The 19295-nt window shown below is 42.9% G+C and overlaps 1 long non-coding RNA gene across 8 annotated transcripts in view; it reads left to right on the forward strand.

Annotated features, from left to right (window-relative positions):
* The window catches only part of LOC310833723, a 117670-nt gene that overhangs the window by 21254 nt on the left and 77121 nt on the right, over nucleotides 1-19295 (forward strand). For 4 of the 8 annotated variants that reach the window (XR_014558895.1, XR_014558898.1, XR_014558900.1 and 1 more), the window contains exon 3: nucleotides 8767-8826. The exons of 3 other annotated variants lie outside the window; for them this stretch is intronic. This is a non-coding gene — a long non-coding RNA (uncharacterized lncRNA). Of the gene's footprint in view, nucleotides 1-675; nucleotides 1356-8766; nucleotides 8827-19295 lie in introns of those variants that run through there. One more of the 8 variants, XR_014558902.1, reaches the window with a different exon arrangement.

Consider the following 19295-nt stretch of genomic DNA (forward strand, 5'->3'; position numbering starts at 1 on the left):
AAGTATTGGAGCCTCAGCTTCAGGATCTGTCCTTCCAGTGAGCACTCAGGGCTGATTTCCTTAAGAATGGATAGGTTTGATCTTCTTGCAGTCCCTGGGACTCTCAAGAGTCTCCTCCAGCACCATAATTCAAAAGCATCAATTCTTCGGCGATCAGCCTTCTTTATGGTCCAGCTCTTACTTCCATACATCACTACTGGGAAAACCATAGCTTTAACTATATGGACCTTTGTTGGCAAGGTGATGTCTCTGCTTTTAAATAGGCTACTACAACTTTATTGACCACAAATGTCAGTAGGTTTTGGCATAGGTAAACTTTGGAAGATTCATGTGTATCCTGAATCAACCAACCCAGCAGCTGCCTGATTACTGCTGGGGTTCATCCTTGGATAAGGATTGCTCAATGACGTACATCAAATTGGGGTGAAGCCTCCAGGAGTGCCACATTTCATTGCCGGGCAGCCCCTATCTGGACAGAAACACCCCCTTTGGACCCCTTTAATGGGGTACCCAATTTCATGGCAGGGGTTAAGAATCCAATCCAATGCCTTGCTTTGCTGGTAAGATGAAGCCCAGGAGGGTCCTCCTAATCCATATAATTAGATTACTATGGGTCCTCACTTGAAGAACCCTCCGCTCCCAACCCTTGTCCCTTGGCTTTCCTTGTGAGCACAGATGCACTAGCACCAACTCCACCCTGGCAGGCACATCACCCTGGCAGCAGTCAGCCAGTAGTCACCAAGGGATGCTTCACTATCAGTAACTGAAGAGCTGGACTCACATGAATCATAATCACTGCCCAACTTCCAGTGATGCTTCTGATGATGCTCCTTGGTGGGGTGCTTCTTGCTGGTCTTCCACAACACCTCATCAGAGGAATCTGAGGGCTCAACTGGAAGTTGATGCCCCGTTTGCTGGCTAAGTGGTCTGAGATAGCAAGAAAGGTAAAGCAAAGCAAGCTGTAGCTGCAATGACCAAGATAGCAGCTGCGGACTGTGTCCAAACTTAAAGAAGGCTCTTTATTCCCCACACACACTTGCAACACAGTGACAGATAAAGGTACTGGTACAAAAGTTGGGCGCCACCCCCACTCTCTGCCAAGTGGTAGCAAGATTACAGGGGGTTCCAGGTGCACACCTGGGGTCTGTGCTGCTTTGGAGAATAGAAGACATGGCAGAGACCGTTGTAGTTTTTTTTTAAAAAAACCCCCACATATTTACACCTTCAGTCTGCATGGAAGGAGCCCAGAGCTTACAGCATGGTCATTCCAAGAACGGCTTGTTCCCCACAGCAGTACAGCACTGGAGGCAAAGGTATCTCTCACAGCCAGCCTTCAGCCAACCTGTCCAAGATGGATCTCATTTTTTTTTTCTCCCAGTCTTCTTCCCAGCACACCTTGCTAAAAACTTTCCTGTTGCCTCATACCCAGTTACCCTGGCAACATTCTGTCTGCCTAGGCCCAATATTTCTCTTGGATGGGCCATCAACACCTTTCGTCATGTTAATGCCTCTATTCCATGTGAGGCCCTGGCTTGGAAAGGAAGCTTAGCCTGTATTTTTCCATGGGCCAGCAGCCTTCCCTTCAGTACTCCCAGCTAATCCAAACCCTATCATTTATTAATTTCTAGGGTTAATGGCAGGGGTCGGCAAGGCTTACCAGGCATGGGCCGGATCACTCCCACGGAGACCCTCCATGGGCTGGGCTGGCGCAGTGTTGCGCCAGAAATCACATCTGTGCATGTCCGTGGCACCAGAAATCGCTTCTGCACATGCCCAGACCCTGGAAATTGTGCCTGCACTATTCTAAAAAACAAGTATGATACATGTGTTAGTTGTGGTTTGCGTGCTATGGCTTATCGAACCTACCGGGAATAAAATGACAAAAATTCACTTTGAATGGTTGGTGACTCTTTTCTGTGGCACTTAATACCATTTTTATACCTTATTTTAAAAGAGACCACAATTAGCTTTATTTTGATACCAAAATAAGCCCAATTGGTTGAAAAATAAGTGAAACGGGAGGTTTTTTCTAAACTGACGCAGAAATTGCATTCTCCTAAATGGCACGAAAATTAAAAAAATTTAAAAAATTCTCCTCCACCCAATTTTGGACCAAAAATTCATTTGAAGTTATCTCATAGGTATCTACACATAAATTTTTTTTGTGTGAAGAAAATCTGAGTTGTGAGAGCACATGGCATCAGGTGATTTGGTGTGGAACGACCCCTCTTGGTTCATTGGCTGGGCCTGGGAGGAGTGACGAGGGCACTCTCCCTTTCCTGAGCCATGATGCTGCCACACCCCTTGGCTCTCACCCCAGGGAACAGCCAACAGCAACCCATGTAGCCATTGCCAAGCCTGCAGAGGTGTGGGGGGGGTACAGGACAATGGGGCATGCACTGTGACCTTCCCCCCTCCTGCAGGTAGGACAAAGCCCCCCTTTATGAAGGGTAAAGTAGGGCTCCTCTGCTGCCTGGCTGAACCACCCTCCATCTTGCTGCTGTCAGCCACCCACCCACCCAGCCACACACACCCTTTTGATTCTGGCTAATGGCAGTGAAAAGTGCATTTTGTTTGGTGTTACAGCAAAGGGGGGGGGGGTGAGAGAATGTGGATTAAAGAGGTCAAATGGATATCAAGCAATGTGTCCCCCATGTAAATGCTTAGGCAGATACTCCCCTTTATGGATCTCATGCTATTGCCAGTCACACCTCCATGGAAATTCTTAAGAGGAATGTTTTTAATGAGAAGCTTCACAGATTTTCAGCTTTGTATGTCTTCTAGGTATGCAAAGGGATTGCTTCAGAACCTGAATTTGTCAGGAGAGGAAATGAAAAATAGATGTGAAATGTAAAATACAAAAGAGGTAGCACAGCAAAGCTGCGTCAGGCAAAACACAATACTGTGAAATACTATCCCCTTTTCTAAAAAAACATGCTGCTTTCTTCTCCTTTGCCCCAGGAAGATTGTAAGGGTGAGCTAGAGCCTTGCCCTTACACAATGGGCTTTTAGTAACAAGGCAGTCACTCTGTCACTGCTTTGACAAGAAAGAAAGTAAAGCAGACACAAAAGAATGCCACTTGGCACCGCAGTATCCATCACTTCCAGCTCTAAACACCAATGCCTTTTGTATTTGTGCTTATCGGCAGGAAATCCTGATGCCTTTGCCAATGAGTCCATCACTTGGATAAGAAGGAAAATGAATTGCCATTTGTCCAGTTCCCATAACACTACATTCAAACGACTCCAAGCAGCTTCAAATAGCACTGCTGTTGAACGTTGCACAGTGTGAATGCAGAACCCCCAAATCAAACTCCTTTGTCATATCGTAAAGGTGGTGACGACCAACTGCTTTAACAAATTTACTTTCATTTGTGTGTGTGTGTGAATGAAAGTAAATATATATAGAGAGAGAGAAAAATTATTTACTTACGTAGTGCCAGCAATGAGCATGATGCTTTTAGAGTACAAAAAAGAGAAATCAGTGCCCTGTCCCCACTACTGTTGCAAAACAAATGTGCAACATTAATGCTATGAGATCAGACGAAATATAAAGAAATGTGTGAATTTTTTAAAAATTATTTAAGCAGAACATGTGTGACCCACAATTTACTGTTGGACAGGAATGGGTAATCTGTGACTTTCCACATGTTGTTACCTTACAACTCTCGCTATCCCTGGCCATTTCCACACTGGCTGGGGCTGATCTGTTGATGAGGAAACAACCTCTGCCTCCCATAACCCTATTAAGGATGGATGTATTGTAGGCAAAACAATTTAGCATCGCTTGATTTTTCATAATTAGAGAATGATGTAATGAGAATGATGGGGCCTAGAAACATACTGCCCCCTCCACCACACGATAAGCCCCTAACCCATTCCTTTTGCTGGCCTTAGCTGGCAGCAGTGGGGTTTGTGCTGCAGCTTTTATTAAATATGAATGTTGATGAGACTATGCATGGTAGCATCCATAATGGAGAGGAAATGACAGTGTCCAGGGCATTGTAAGAAAAACAAAATGGTGACAAGCCCAGTCCTCCCTGGCCCAGGATTGGGACAGGCATTAGTGTAATGGCCCCTGCCAGGGTCCCAGCTGCAGTTTGAGGAGTGTGTGCCCCCCCCCCACGTCTGGAACAGGGGCGGGCAGCTTTCTGCATGTGCAGAGGGAGTCCAGGTCCTCATAGACTATTGCATAGTGACCTTTTTGAGTCCCAGATACCACATTACAGTGGTACCTCGGGTTACAGACACTTCAGGTTAGACTCTGCTAACCCCACACGTATCTGAAGAAGTGTGCATGCACACGAAAGCTCATACCAAGAACTAACTTAGTTGGTCTTTAAGGTGCTACTGGAAGGAATTTTTTTTGTTTTGACTATGGCAGACCAACATGGCTACCTATCTGTAACTCTGCTAACCCCGAAATAGTACCTTGGGTTAAGAACTTTGCTTCAAGATGAGAACAGAAATTGGACTTCCGGGTCGGCGCCATCGCCGAATGGCGGGCTCCCTCCGAGCTCCGGAGGGGGCCGGCTTGGCAGGGGCTGGGTCTTACCGCACCGGCGATGCGGGGACCCCTAAAAACCACGGCCAGATTGAGGCCGTGGACATGGAGACTCGGCTGGCACCGTTAGCGCTCTCCCGACTCGTGAAGGAGCCTTTTTAAAGGCTACGGATCGGGTGCCGGGGAGAAGCGTGGTGCTTTGAGTTCTCTGCTATCCCTGCCGAGCGCAGCCGCATGCCATCCGGCGGAGAGCGCTGACTTCTTCTATTGAAAATTCGGCTCTAAAGAAGAACCCGTGAGTAATTGGAATATGGACTAAAAAAAAGGGGATAAATTTTTAAAATTCGGAGCGAACGGGGGAGGTGGAAAAAAGGAAGTCAGCCCACCCCTAAATTGTAGAAGAGCCAAAACAAAGGACTGGACAACTAAGATCGAGTGTAACCTTATCTTGCCGAATCAGCAACTTCGCGAGGGAAAATTATAAGATTGAGCTGGAGGAGAAAAGTGGAATTGTTTTAAAAAAAGCAACCCCCCCGGAATCCCTGGAGCGATTCGTGAAACTGCCTGGAGAAAAGTGATGGAGGTTTTGACAGCTGTCAAAGAGCTGTCAAAAAGGAAGATTAAAATAGAGACTTTGTTATGAGGACTTTGCCGGTTATATTTGTTACAAATTGAATACAAACTGTTTTAAATATCGGTCAACAAGCTACTTGGTCTGGTGGATGTGATTCTGGAAGGGAACTTTGTTACTGCAATCCACCTAGAGGAGCCGAGGGATATTGCATGTGTTTTTCACAGGAAATCTGAACAGTTGAATGGAACTTTTAATCTCCTGGGAAACTGCAGGAATGGAACATTATTTTGTCTACAGAGGTCTACACACTACAGGAAACAATGGAACTATTTGTTGGAAAATGAAAGGAACATGATGCAATGCTTTGCTCCATGAATAACAAACCTCTGCAGAGACACTAGAAACTTTTGGAAAAAGAACATTTCTGTGGGAGAACAGAGAAATAAAAAGGAGGAGAATGATTGATAAGAACAAGGAAATAACAAGAACTGGACAGAACTGGGGGAACATTTGGGATATTCAGGTTTGACAAGCTTATGGATACAAAATTGGAGTTTTTACTCCTGGATATAAAAACCTGGATAGAAGAAATGGGCCCTTATTTGATAGACTCCTTCTACGATTGGACATCCGTAATTAAAGACTGACAAAGAACCGGAGGGACATAGTGTAATGTGGGAACTCCAGGAAGATATTAGAAGTGGAGGGATAGGTGAAACGCAAAGGGGAAAGAGGGGAGGGAAAATTGGAATCCAAAGGCTGTAAAATTATTATTCATATTTATCTTGTTTCCATCTGTACTATGTTTGAAAGGGGGAAACTCGTGGAAGGGTATAGATCGATCTTAGGGGATGAGAATTTGGATAAATTGGGTTATTGATGAAGAGTGTAACTTGGGGATAAGAACTTGTTGAATTTAATTGCTTACTTGGAAGATTTGGAACACAAGAGGGGGTAGGGAGGGGAAGTCCTAGTTATTGGCAAAAAGTTTATAGATTGGATTTAATTTGTTTTGATTTGTTTTAATTTGGAAAACCTTAATAAAAATTATTATAAAAAAAAAAAGATGAGAACAGAAATTGCACGGCGGCAGCATGGCAGCAGTGGGAGGCCCCATTAGCTAAAGTGGTACTTCAGGTTAAGAACAGTTTCAGGTTAAGAACGGACCTCTGGAACGAATTAAGTTCTTAACCCGAGGTACCACTGTATATCATAGGCAGACTTTCAGGGGTCACATGGCAGTGATAGGCAGGGCCAGATGCAAAACTGGGTAGAGCAGTGAATATGAATGTACAGTAAGTGACAGCCATGCAAAAGTCCTGGGTTTCTAGGCGCTTAAACATGGCACACACAGGTCTTTCCACCTTTCTTCGGAACCAGCAGGTTTGTGGACATGGTCCCTCCAGGCAAAAGACAGGCGGTGCCTGCAAAGCATTCCAAGGGCCACATAGAAATGTCTGGAGGACCACATTTGGTCCCTTGGCCAGAGTTTCTGCCACTCCCGGATTAGCTCTGCCTTCCAAATTGGCTGGGCTCCAAAACAGCAGCAGCCGACCTATTCCAGAGCCTCATTTTCTTTCAGCTTACAGCTGCCTTCCTCGTCAGACTCATTCCTATTATTTATCATCTCACAGGACCAGTAACTTCTGCTTCCTTCCACAGGGTGTAGTGCTGTCCTTCAAAGGCTGTGTCTGCACCTATTTAGGTTGCTTTTGGGGATTTTTCTGAACGTCATAATTCATTATTAACTGAGTGCAAAAAAAGGAGAGCACATTATCTGCATCTGGTGTAACTCAGTCCAGCTCTATTGCAATGTTTTGAGTTGCAGAGTTTTGATCCTTAAAGCTTTGTATATGCTTAAGTTATTGCAGATGCTATTGTTGTAAGGTGGATGCTGTGGGGGGTGTTTTCTTTATTGTGTGACATTTGGGATTTTGATCGCTTTTATTTACATCCAAGAGATTTAAAATTCCTCTAAACAAAGTCGGGAATAGTTATTTTCAGTGAAACTTCTCTCAGCTTTGCATTTAAGATTATTTGTTTGTGCGTGCGCGCGCACACACACACACATTCCTTTTATCACAGAACTGGAAACATTTACCTCCTTTTCATTGTGAATGAGTATTCTGATTGCATTTGTTTGCTTAATGAGTTAAATGAATAGGTAAGAAATCTGCAATGGCTTTTTTGTACCCCAAATTAGTAGGAGAAAATTGGGGTGTTTTGGAGTATTCTTTCACATTTCTAAATTAGAGTGCACCATTAATAAGGTATGCAGAGCAGATCAGTGACTAACTTGCAAGGAAAATGCTTTCCTCGGTTTTTTCCATAAAGTTAAATGCACAGCATATTCTCCTCACCCCCATTTCTTTTCAGAGAAATGAAACCAAGCTGTGAGTATAGCAATGACCAGATGAGATGGGAGGGCTGTGTGTGGGATCCTTCGTTTAATGAAGGAAGAGGGATCACAAACCATATCTCATGGACACTCTCTTCTTCACAGAATATTCTTCCAGGAGAGTGAGGGGTAGGAAGAAAAACTTGTTTTTGCAGAAGTACTGCTACACCTATCTTTCTGAAATTTGGCAACCTTCATTCCTGCAGAAGGGTTGACTATGATTTTCTAATAAATAAAAAGTTAGAGAGCTTTTATTTATTTTTAAAGCTTCCCTTCATGAAAACTCCTTAGTGGATCTTCCCGAAATTTGCCATGCTTAATTCACTGTGGACCAGTTCCTTTGCCTGTAAATTTCACCCACTTGTGCGAGAAGGAAAGAAATTTTAGCCATTTTTAGACACTACATTATATGTGGCAAAGCATAACACTGGACTGAACAGACTGACTTTGGACTCAAATAATGAATCAAACCAGAATGACATGGAGTGGTTCTGAAACAGATGAGGCTGCCTCAAAATACTACAGGTACATGGTAAATCTGGTGGTCACTAAACAAGCCTAGTATATATGTGTCACTAGATGGTGTGACAGTGTTGTTAGCTAAAACTATTTACCATGTGCAAGGCAACTGTTGATTCCATCCTTCCTAATATCAAACATAACATTTACATAAATCTTATTTAGGAAGACTGCCGTCTCACTGAGAATTCCATATACAAAAACACAGAGTTAAAGAAGGCTTGACCTACATATTGGATGTGTGGGCAAGTAGTTTTGTAGCGGTTTATATACTTCAGTACCGTTCTTCACAAATATACTTTACTAGCCCTCATTTAAAAATAAATAAATATGAACAAGATTTTTTTGGGGGGGGGATCAGCACAAAAAAAGGATAGAAGCATTTTTTTGGTACTCAGTTATTGAATATATTAGCAGAAGGAAACCATGCTTATTTAGCAATAGTGATACCATGCACAGTATTCCATCTACTGTGTTTTGCAATATCGCGCAACGTGTTTTAGTACTTGAATTCATATAGTATATACTTTGCTGATCGATTTGCATACCGTATCGATCCCAAGGGTTTTCTAATGTGTTTCACTTGTGGCACTTCTGCATAATTGCCTGATTAACTGACTTATTTAACCTATTGACCTTTACTCTTAATTAGCAGCCCTATGTAAATGTTGAGTAGTAATCAAGTGGAACACGATTCTGTGTGCAATTTACATCTTGTGAAGTTTTTCTTATTTTTAAAAGATTTACTACCAGTAAAAATTCTAATTTCAGATCAGACTATGGTAAAATAAAAAAATGAACATACTTATTTGGCTTCAGGTCACAGCACAGGTGAGTTTGAGTCACTCATGTTATTTCTATAAAGTTGAAACAAATTAAGAGTAATCACACACAGTGGATCAAATCACATCAGTAAGTGGGAAAATGTATAATTTAGGCTTTTAAGCATGAGGGGGGAGACATGAATGAGAACAAGAGTCTCTTTTGAACTTAGAAATTAATTATTAGTTCTAGTACAGAAACTTTTAATTACAATAAAATCTTGCTAATTTCCACTAATTACTTGTAGAAAGAAAAGACAATGCATCAGCATGCAAAGATGTTTATTTTATTCTGTAGAGAGCCAGTTAATTTTATTATTTACACTTCTTCATTATGCTTACAAAAGATATACCACAGTGTATACTGAGAGAAACATCCATTATAAGAGACCTCTCTCTCTCTCTCTCTCTCTCTCACACACACACACACACACACACACACACACACAGAGAGAGAGAGAGAGAGAGAGAGAGAGAGAGAGAGAGAGAGACTATATTCAGCACTTCCAAGGCCTACTGGGATCAGACTTGTGGTCCATCCCATTCTATCATGTAAGGAGCTCCGTATGTAAAAGAGTGACTGATAGGATCCTAGGTAAACAGAATTTAGGCCTCCTTAGCTATATCCTTACTGCATTTGCTGATGCCATCTGATAGAGAAGGGTTGGGCTGCGTTCCTAGGCATCAAAGAAAAGCACAGGAAGCTGACATACTGGTTGATCTAGCTCAGTGTTGCCTACCCTGACTGGCAGCCATTTTTCAGGGTTTGAGATGGGGCATTCCTAGCGCTACCTGGAGATGCGAAGGATTGAACCTGAGACCTTCTTCACACGGAAGAGAAAAGTAGATAATTGCGACAATATAACATCAGATCGATTCTACTAGATCTGTGGTAGCCAACATGATGCCTTCCACATGTTGCGGCCTACAAACTTGAGCAAAAGATTAATGTATTGCGGGGTGTTGGAACAGATGACCCTGTGGTCCCTTCGAGCTGTACAGTTCTGTGATCCCTTATCATTGACTGAGCCTGATGGGAGTTGTAGTCCATAGAACATGAAGGATACCCTACTGCCTACTGCTGAACCAGAACCTGTAGAGGGAAACAGGAGAGCTAAACTTATAATTACTGGTTTTGGTGCTGGCATAGTTGCATAAAGTTTGGCTCTAACTCACCCAGCTTGCTGACTTGTATGTTGTGATCATAGTCCTACTTTATTGGATACCAAATATGCTAGAGATACCGTAGTTTGCTGAGTATTAAATTTGGCGTCTTTTGCCTTGAACCCTTCACTCTCAAATATCCTGGCCTAGTACCATAGTTCCACCCATCTTCCCTTGTTCCTGTCCAATGATTTGCTTTCATCATGAGAATGCATCCAAGTCACACTAGAAGCTCACCTATAAAATATTTAGCTTGCTCAACAATGAATGCACCTTGATTAGTAGAGTGTGTTACATTTTAGCTACTTAACTTTGCAGCTTGATTACTGAAGTGCACAATTTAATCAGCACATTTAATCAAATGACAATATATACCACCTAAGCCTTCCCTTACTACAGACCAGAAGCCAAAACTATTAACTTCACATGCACCTGCATGAAGCAAATATGCAATGCATAAACTTCCACCAACACATGCAACTGGACTGCGAAGAAATGCCAATCAAAATGTGCAACTATTACAGTCAAATCCCCACGTTGTTCCCTAAACTGTACTACTTCAAGCAATAACATTTGTGATGTTTCTGTGGTAAGAGCATGACACCAACCTAACTATGGCTCCAATACAAAGGTATTGCATGTATGTTAGGGAGAACATATGCAGTCTGAAATTTATTTTCCATTGTTGCCACAGCAGTTCCCATTATATTGAAAAAGCGGCTTACCTCTTCAGCAGTGTTTACAGAGTGCAAAGCACAGTATTTTGCAATCTTTACTGCCACTGAAAGAATACTGCTGCATATATCTGATTTATATTTTAAGTTCCTTTGTCTAATGTTCTACTTATCACTACTTCTTAGGGATTATATAAATTCTTCATAGAATAGCCAGGTGGCACTGGAATTAAGGGGAGGGTTATAAAATCATAAGCAATCTTCCCAGGCAAGGTCCAGCTCTGGCGACTCTCATGATAGAGGGGCTGAGAGGAGCATGTTGTAGAATGTTATTTGAAGAAGAACACCCTTTGTTTTTCAAAAGACTGTTGTGTGTTCCCATTTCCTTGAGCTACGATAAGTTCTGGTTGTAGCACTTGCCTGGATTTGGTTTCCTTTAGGAGGCGAGATGTGGCGCTGTGGGTTAAAGCCTCAGCGCCTAGGACTTGCCGATCGAAAGGTCGGCGGTTCGAATCCCTGCGGCGGGGTGCGCTCCCGCTGCTCGGTCCCAGCGCCTGCCAACCTAGCAGTTCGAAAGCACCTCCGGGTGCAAGTAGATAAATAGGGACCGCTTACCAGCGGGAAGGTAAACAGCGTTTCCGTGTGCGGCTCTGGCTCGCCAGATGCAGCTTTGTCACGCTGGCCACGTGACCCGGAAGTGTCTCCGGACAGCGCTGGCCCCTGGCCTCTTGAGTGAGATGGGCGCACAACCCCAGAGTCTGGCAAGACTGGCCCGTACGGGCAGGGGTACCTTTACCTTTACCTAGGAGGCGAGATCACTGGAAACTTATGGTGCTCTGTAAAATTTGATTTATTTATGAATATGCAAGTAGAACATATGCGGAGCCAAATAACGTAAGGCAAGGTTGGGAACCTGTGGCCCCCGCATTTGTTACATTCCAACTCCCATCATCCCAGCCAGCATGTCCAATGGTTAGGGATAATGGAAGTTGCAGTCCAACAACATCTGGAGAGCCACAGGTTCACCACACTTGGCTTAAGCACTCATACAAGTAGAAGATCTGGTGCCCCTCCGGTGCTTTCAGCTCACTCTCTGCCTTTCTTCTTCGGCCTCTGTGCACCCACAGTTTCTTTTGTAGTTCCCTCACACAGACATCTCAGTAGGACCCACCCTCATCTTCTCTCGATTCTGGTTTCTCCACTGAGAACATTCTGGCACCTAACTCTGTTAAGGAACTATCCACTAGCCATTAAAATTATTTTTCCTGACAAGAATACAGCAAGCAAGCATTTGTAACAGGATATTTTTCTATCACAGCCATTATCAAAGTGCTTAGCAGCAGAGACCACTTTTTATAAGACATTTGCTACAGGTGCAACTGTACTGTGTGTTGAAATATCAGTTTTGTTTTCCTTCCATAGCTGGAACCCATATACAAAAGGTCAGTGTTTTAAAACGAAGGTGGGGAAACAGTTCATTCTGGGCACAAAGGTCACATAAATTACCATATCTGAAGTGCTTTTAACCTTGACTGTTCACTATAATCCAATGCTTTTAAAATATACAATGTAGTTAACCTATTTCCTTCCAAGAAAGCTGGCAAAAATGTTTCTGTGTATCTGAAAATACCATAATCATTGGACAATCAGAGGAGTCTGATTGTATTCTGAGCACAATGCAAGCTAGCAAATCCTTCCTGACAATAGCAGCTCCCTTCACTGAAAGGAGCAGATAAATATCGACGGCAGAAGAAAAACCACATCACCCTGTCTGATTCATTAGATTCTTGGCACTCCAATTAAGTTCTGACAAGCCAGTGTTCCAGGCCCAGTAAAATATTGTTGTTCCACCAGGCTCACTCCAATGTTTAGTCATAAGAGTCATACAATAATAACAGAACAGTGGCCTATCTTGACCAATGGCACATTAGTTATTATCTGCAGCGCAAACACCTACCACTTTGTACTAACATTTTGGCAGTAAATCTAAACATAGCACTTAAAGCTACATCATAATTTTGAGATCTAACGGAATCATTTTCCTTCCAGCTGGCACCAGTAAAAAGTATCTTATAACTAAAAAAAAGTAAATTGAACTTTTTATGAGGACTTCTCTCTCTCTCATTCTCTCTTGTTCGTTCTTTAACAGCAGGCAGAAGTATGAGTTCAGGAACATGCCACACGTTTTACCAAGCTCTGCTGTCTAGTGGTGCTGAACTGAGCAAATTACAGGCCAGTGTCTCGTGTGTGTGTGTTAGAGACAGAGAAATTTCTTGTCTGTCACTAGGAAACTTCAATTGGTAGGAACTGACAGACACGCTATTATGTGCAGCATGATTCAAAGTGTGGTTTTGGTGTAAACTTTCTGGGATGGGAGCTTACTCTCCATGCTGGCAGTGGGACAGGGAGGAGAGTGAAGGAAAGAGCAATACTTCCCCTACCCCTCCCTCCCGGCCTGCACAGCACACACACACGGTTTTTCAGTTGATGTTTCAACTGAGGATCCAAACCTCTCCTTCAAAATGATCATTGTTCTTAAACCTTTCGACAAAATTAAGCAAAAGACTAGGAGCCTCAAGACCTCGGTGCTAGTAGAACTTAGGCTGTGTCTTTGAAGTGCTGCCCTTTGGTGTTTTCTAAAAGCACTTTTGCAGACATTGCTTGTGCAAGTGTCCATAACTGCACACTATGCAGACCGCATGAGTAGTTGTGAAATTGTTGCTATCTGTACGCATGGAGGGTTTGTCTTCTGCTACTAGTTTCTTCATGACTAGACATACGTTTATTTGCTCCCACTGCACTCACTTAAAAATAAAGAAAATCCTGCTTCTTCACTGATGTACTGGAAGTCCAGTAGTACAGACAGTGCAAGCATAGTTAGTTATATTGCAATCAGTGTATGCCCAGAGGCTTCCTTCCCTTGACCCATGGGGGCAACTACATGATAAATTTTCTCCTTTGGGGAGGGTGACAAGGCAACCTGGGTTGCAGTAACAGAGAAGTAATCCTGTTCCTGTCATTTCTATAGATTGCGGAAAACTAAACTTGTGTCACTCATAGCACAATGTGTAATCTCTTTTGAAATAATACAGGTCAGAATTTACTACAAAATGTTCTACAAGTAAGTTCTTACACTAACCAGAGCTTAGGATGTCTGAAAAGAGGTCTTGGGAAAATCTAGCACTCACAATGACTGCAAAAGTCATTATGGATTCAGGCTCATCTAGAGAGAAGGTTTCCAAGGCCCTAGTGAGACAAAAGTTTCCTGGTTAAAAAAAAACCAGAAGCATTGCCCCTCCCCTCCTGGTATACTCTGATGCTCAGTGTGAAACACGAGATGTGCAAACTGCACAGCGCCTGGCAGAGAAACACCTTGCAAGTTTGGGAGTCTGAAAAATTCCAGAAATTTAAACATGAATAGAGACCCAGGAACCTTAAACATCATTTTTCCATAATTTTGGTAGAAAAGATTGTGTTCAGAAATAAATGAAAACATAACGTAGGTAAATGTAGTATAGTACTTGGTTAAAATAGCACTCTTATATACCAGGGGTGAGGAACCTCTGACCTATGGCTTGAAATGGTCCACAGCTTGAGAAATCCGCTCCTGTGTGGCTCGTGCCCATCTACTGTTCCATAAGGAGCAGCTAAGAAGGAAATCCTGTCTTCTGCATCAGTTATTGAACTGCTGTAGTCTACTTCTGTACAGCACACCATAGCTTACCTCTTCTCAGGAGCGAGCCAGCAGTAAATCACACCAAGCGAGTTGGAGTTAACTCTTTATTAGCAAAAACAGGACCTGCACAGGAGTGTCAGCAAAGCAACTCTATTCTGCCAGAGTCAAAGTCTTCTTTGTTTCACTCTTTGTTTTCCCACAAAAAAGACTAGCTCCTACACCTCCTGCAAGGCATTAGTTTTTACAAGACATCTTCTCATGCAAATGCAAGATATCTTGGGACCAGTTGGTGAATGAGACATGCCTGACAGAACCAGTGTCAGTGACCAGTGGTAGGTTTTGAAATTACTATTATTATTTATTAAATTTGTATACCGCCCTATACCCGCAGGTATCAGGATGGTTTATAGTATAAAATCACAAAATACATAATCAAAACAACAACCCAATAATACACCCCCCAGCACTCAACCAAATGCCTGGTTAAAGAGGAATGTTTTTGCCTGGCACCTAAGTTGTATAATGAAGGCGCCAGGTGAATTTCCCTGGGGAGAGCATTCCACAAATGAGAAGCCACTGCAGAAAAGGCCCGTTCTCATGTTGCCATGCTCCAGACCTCTTGTGGAAGAAGGCACATGAAGAAGGGCTTCAGAAGATGACCTCAGTGTCCGGGTAGGTTCATATGGCAACAGGCGATCCTTGTTCCTGTTGCTTTATGCCCCTCATTGTCATTGGAGACAGTGGGGGAAGGCATGGAGGAGAGCCCAATGGCAGGACTCTCTGGGACCTTCTTTTCCACCTCAGAGGCTTCCAAAGCACCTCCCCTGCCTTTGACTGCCCGGACTCTTCATCTTGGTTCTCCTCTATGACCACCACCCCACTTCTTCCCTTACAAATTGCACTGAACCTCCCTGTACATCTTCCATTTTCCACCCTACCCACCACTCGAACTCCTGCCCGTCCATCACACTGGCTTAGAGAAGAATGGTCACAAACTGCTTCCATACTGAAAAAGCAGGTTCAAAGCAAAAAACCCTTCTCCTCCAAAACGGAAGGCAAACTGGACTGCAGAGGCCCTCAGAACAAGCTAAAAAAAAAACCTGGAGTTAAGGAAGTGAATTCTAACATTGAGCACAATCTTTCGTTTGTTCTCTGTAGAAGCTCTTGAAATAACATGGAATTGTTGGATTGGCTAGGGGCCCACCCTGGGGGTATGGCTGAAATAGGACCTTCATTCAGACCACATCTGCTACAAAACTAAGGCCTCATCATTAAGGTCAAGGCTGTTATCTGCACCTGTGGATCCAAGAAGGTGATTCTTTCACTGTCCCAGTATGGGCTTGAATGCCCTCTTGAAGAACAGACTCATATTTATGTCTTGACCTGAGGGTTCTTGACTCAATCCATTCTCTGTATCTCCAGTAAACCCACTTTTGGTAATCCTGAGACATCTATGGCAGGGAAACACAAGCTGAGCAGATGGAGAAGCAAGTACTGCTTTAGGTCATACTGAATGCTGTGTGGAATCACTCCAAATTTTCAACATGCCAATTTCCTCATATGAATTAGCACTTAGGGTTGTACATTTCTGTAAAATCTGTAGTGCTTAGTCAGGGATCCTTTTTCCCCACTCACCAACTGGGCAAATACATCACGACACAAAAGACCTGCATATTTGATGTATGCTTTCAATACTTGGATATTTGAAACAAACAGGTTTTGATTATTTTGATATATTTTACCAGAACTCCTGGAATATCGTGTTAAATTGTCTAATTGTTCAAGGGAAGCAGCAAAGAACCAATGGCATAGCTGGCCTGCTGCCCAGATATTCTTCCTTTTCACACATTATGTAATTAACTCACCCTTCCTATCCACCTGTTTAATCATTACATCATGTTTCATAAATTATAGCATTGCTAGAAATACTGCCCTCCCACCCAAACATATATGCCGATTAGTCAACACTTTGATGTAACGCCAAAGATTCATATTTTAGAGGCAAGCAAGTGCAGACCTGCACAAACTGGAGTCACTGGAAACTTTGCTCAAGGACTTGTGCATTCCGAAACTCTACAGCTTTGCAAACATTTGCAGAATATAGCAGCTGTCTGAGTTTGGCAGCCTTCTTAGGATGACTTCAGAAAAATGTATGTGACTGAAAGGCTTCAGGCTTTAAGATTCATCAGTGACAACTGCCAGGAGATTAGGGAAAGTTTGACCCTTTACTAGGAGTCATTCCTTGAAACTGGGGGAGGGGGGAAGCCAGGAGTATAAGCTGATGAGCCAGTCTGTTGAACCAGCAGATCCAGCTTGCAAAGGACAAAGCTTGGGACCAAAGCTTGCTTGGTCCCAAGATGAGGTGTGTTGTCAGTGAGCCCTTTTTAATTCAAAATACACAGAAGCAGCAGGATGAGAAATACCATGACTCCACATGTTCTTTTCTCTAAAGTTAAAATGGCCACCCCCTCCCTCCCCTCATGAAGACACAATATATACAAATTGGGATTAGGATCGCTGTTGTTCAGGTTTCTGCAACAAGCAGTGGACAATTTAAGATTAAAACCAAGTGCATCCAGCTGTAGGGAATGGTTTCTTCTGCCTCCTTGAAAGCCAAATCTATCCTGATGCCTTGCTCTCAATCAGTGCACCCATTGTTCCATACCTAGTGTAATCTGCATTGCGAAATACGTGTCAAGGGGGCATTTGTGGGGTCCACACCACCTACACATAGCTGTCAAATTTTCCCTTTTCTTGCGAGGAATCCTATTTGGAATAAGGGAACTTCCCTTTAAAAAAGAGAAACGTTGACAGCTATGCACCTACACTGGGCAGCAACTTGTTGAGTACAGCTTGAAATGCCCAAGGACAGTTTCCTACCCAAATCCTCTCAAGTTTGCTGGCAACATGTAGGGTGTTGGGAAATTGGCCCAATGCACAAACTTCTGAAGAGGCCAGAAGGATAATGGCACTGTCTTATATAGACCAGCACCAGCCGCCTTTGATAAGTTGCATGATTCAGAGATGGGTGAGATTTCTGAGTGTTCTGTGTCATGTGACATTCACTCCAGCCTCAAAATGGACAGGAGCAAATCAACCCATCTCTAGTGCCAAAGGAAAGGCATTCTCTGGATGTGCTTCTGGCAATCCTACCGAGGCTTCTTTCACACTCATCTTGGGTTTTGCAAGCAAGCTTAAACACCATTCTAGAGGCTTTTACACTCTGTCTTGTCCAAGTGAATAAAAATGTACTTAAGCAGTTCTTAATACAACTGACTATAAAAATTTCCTGACAGCAATTATGTTTTATATTGTCAGTCATCTCGGAGGTATTATATATTGTTGTGAGTTCTGGGTGCCCGATTTCCTTAAATTCCTGGATTTAGAAAGTGTCAGAATTTAATCAACGCTTGGAGAGTTAGCTTCCTGTGTTCAGGAGATCGTCTGAGAGATGGGCAATTAACAGAATAAGAGAGGGAGGTGAGGCATCAGCAAGGCATCCAGCAAATAGGTGGAAACCTTCCCTGAGCTCTGAGTTAGTTAGCAGAGACAAAGCAGCATTGAGTTTAGGGCTGCAGTTGGCGATGATGTAGGCTGGAGGAAAAACAGTTGTACTCCATAAATCACAGCAAGCTGAACAGAGGGTCAGAGAGCCATGGCAGATTTCTGTTTGGATCCAAGGCCGCAGCCATGGGAGAGAATGTTAATGTTATGAACCCCTCCATTGCAGGCTCAGGTTGAATATATGTGTAAATGAACCATAGTAGTGACAGTGGAACATTAGACAAAGGAACTTAAAATGACTTGGGACACCTTAAGGATTGCCTGCTCCTGTATGTAGAATGTAGATACCATTGCTGAATTAGGCTCAAGTGAACATCCACTTGGAGGCAGGGCCTTTTCAGAAGTAGCACCAATTAGTAATTAGCTAATTACTGAGAACCCCCTACTTTTGAAAATTTTGATAACTCTATGGTAGTTACCTGTGCAAAGCAATTTTTTGAAGAAATTGTGGGGTGGCCCCTAATAAATTATTTAGATCAGGCAGGGGGACCATAAAATTTGTGATATTACAACAAATTGCCAATCCCCAGACAGTAGGAAAAACTTGTCTCCATTGCTCCACTACAGCTGATTTTTTTAAAGCAAATGTGTCCCTAACTTCCAAGTGCTCTATATGCAGAAGGCTTTTTATCTGAGAGAGTATTCAGACATGCTATTCCTTACTTGTAATCTGAGATGGTACATCTTAGCAAAACTTTGCAGCATATGGTTCTGCTGACTGAGGGATCTTGCAACTTGAAGACATAGGTAAAGGCTTGGTCAGGGCTTGATAAAAGTATTGGTGAAGACTGAGTAGAAAATAGCTAGAATTTTGTAATGTTGGTAATAGTAGTATTAGTAGTAGTAATATTTTTTAATTATTTACTCCTCCTGTGTCCAAGTTTCATCTCTGGCTAAAGAGATTAATTAGTTAAATACAGTACTTATTTGGACTGAATGTTTTATTCTTGCTGATTATCCAGTAGGAACAACCAGTTTTTGACTTAATTAGGATTCTAACGCACACCTGTTTTCTCCCACCCCAAAATGTAGCGACATGGCTTCCCACAGAAAAGCCTTTTGCACTACCTCGGGTTAAGAACTTAATCCATTCTGGAGGTCCTTTCTTAACCTGAAACTGTTCTTAACCTTAGGTACCACTTTAGCTAATGGGGCTTCCCGCTGCTGCTGCGCCGCTGCTCAATTTCTGTTCTCATCTTGAAGCAAAGTTCTTAACCTGAGTAGTACTATTTCTTTGTTAGCGGAGTCTGTAACCTGAAGCATCTGTAACCCGAGGTACCACTGTAAATAGGCCTGGGTATGGATTGATACATCGCCCTGGACCAGTATGAGGGGCAGACCACAATGGCGGCTTTACTCAGCAGTGAAACCGCCACCACACTTGACACCTTCCAGGTGGCT

The sequence above is a fragment of the Podarcis gaigeae genome, assembly GCF_964106915.1.
Source record: "Podarcis gaigeae genome assembly, chromosome: 1".
NCBI lineage: Eukaryota > Metazoa > Chordata > Lepidosauria > Squamata > Lacertidae > Podarcis > Podarcis gaigeae.